We start from the raw sequence: 1,807 nt of genomic DNA, 5'->3' as shown, positions 1-1,807 counted from the left end.
CTGGTTCAGGGTCAAGGGCAGGAGCTGGGTCTGGGGCAGGAACAGGGGCACAGGCAGGGGAAAGGGAGGCCGTCCTGGCAGGGGCACGGGAAGGGGCAGGGGAAAGGGCAGGTACAGGGTTAGGGCCTGGGTCTGGGGCCGGTGCAGGGCCAGGTGCCGGGGCAGTGGCCCTGGCAGGGAAAGGCGAAGGGATAGGGGCGGGGGAAGGGGCAGGGGCAGGAGCTGGGGCAAGGGCAGGGGTGATGGCCTGGGCGAGGTCAAGGGCAGGAGCTGGGTCTGGGGCGGGAACAGGGGCCCAGGGAGGGGTCGGGGAAGGGGTGGGACCAAGGGAGGATCTGGGTCAAGGCCCAGAACAGGAGCACAGGCAGGAGCAGGGGAAGTGGGAGTTGCTCTGGCAGGGGCAGGGCAAGGGGGAGCGGAAGGAGCAGGGGTGGGGGCAGGAGCAGGAGCAGGAGCCAGCTCTCCCCGGACAGCATCAGCATCTTCGTGGGCAGGCGCCCGGGCACCTGTGGGCTCCCGGTCTCCCGCCGAAGTGACTCCAGACACCATGTGCCCCTCCGGAGTTGCTGAAGTTGGGAGTGGGTCTAGCTCCTTGGCTGGAGAAGCTGGGAGAGGAGAGAAGGTCACCCGAGGGCCTGCCTTTCCCTGTGGCTTTGCAGAGACAGAGCCCAGCCCGGGGCCTCCCGGAGAAGCCGCAGCCACGAAGGAACCCTCCCGGGGACGTCTCCCCGACTGCAGTCCACCCCCTGGGTGCTCCGAGCCAAGTCATGGCTCCTGGCCCCACACCAGCCTGTGGGGGCTTCTCCCTGTGGGGCCCAGCACCGACCCCTCCCCCCACACAGCCACAGGCACCCCACCCCAGCCTTCTCACCCTTGGACTTGGCCTCCGTGGGCTCCGTGTCCAGGACCACAATCCAGTGGAGTACCGCGGGCAGTGGTCTGGGATGTAGCGGGGGCCTTCCCAGGACCGGGGACTCCGGGGTCGGGGAGGAGTGCGTGTCTTCCCGCCTCCTTCCTAGTTCATCCGTGGCCTGCCAAGGCAGAGACGGGGAGTGTGCAAGAGGCGTCAGAGCCCTGCCCGGCCATTCCCACCGTGCTCCTGCCCAGTGTCCCTGCTTCTCCCAGATTCCACGCAGACCTGTGCGTGCACAGCCCCGCACCTGGGTCAGTGACCCGTCCCTGCAGGGTCTCAGGATCAACCCTGGGCAGAAGGGTGCAGCTCCCACACTCCGTCCCAGCTGGCCAGCCTTAACCTGGGGTGTGAACATGACCTGCCCAACAGGCATCTGACCCCTCATCAGCCTGCTCCTGCTCGGGGTGTCTCCATCCCCGATGAGCTCTCTTTACACACACACACACACACACACACACACACATTACACACACACACACACACACACACACACACACACACAAACACATACAGACACACGGGGAGGAGACCTAGGCCTACACGGGTCGGTCAGAAGGTGTGGGGCTGTCTGACTGAGCCTCCCGGTGTCACCTTTTGATTCTTTTTGCCAAAGGGCCAGAGTCGTCGGGGAAGCCTGACACGACCTGCCCAGTGAGGGGACGTGTTTGGCGGGCGAGCTCTCCTCTGCCTGCATCCTCTGGGCTTCTGTAGGCAGCAGCAGAACATGTCGCTTCCTTCAGGATCTGCCCAGAAATGAGCTGGGCCGGGGGGTTTTCTCTGGAATGTGGGTGCCTGGATACGTGGGTTCCAAGTCCGTTGGGCTCTGTCGTCAGGGAAGTGAGGTCACCACTGCCTGGGGGCTCCTTACCGGACTTCCTGCTCCCACCAGAGCAA

General features: G+C 65.2%; 1 long non-coding RNA gene across 1 annotated transcript; it reads right to left on the bottom strand.

The window, feature by feature from the left end:
* Nucleotides 1–566: 566 nt before the first annotated feature.
* LOC123392404 lies at nt 567–1,546 on the bottom strand. The gene is made up of 3 exons (XR_006607138.1): nt 1,505–1,546; nt 872–1,031; nt 567–605 (listed from the first exon to the last, which is right to left on the bottom strand). It is a non-coding gene; the product is annotated as an uncharacterized LOC123392404 (long non-coding RNA).
* Nucleotides 1,547–1,807: the final 261 nt, after the last annotated feature.

This window comes from Mustela putorius, unplaced genomic scaffold, assembly GCF_011764305.1.
Source record: "Mustela putorius furo isolate JIRA1106 unplaced genomic scaffold, ASM1176430v1.1 tig00000551_pilon_pilon_pilon, whole genome shotgun sequence".
NCBI lineage: Eukaryota > Metazoa > Chordata > Mammalia > Carnivora > Mustelidae > Mustela > Mustela putorius.
Note: the sequence above shows the minus strand (reverse complement) of the source record. Positions and strands in the feature narration are given on the sequence as shown.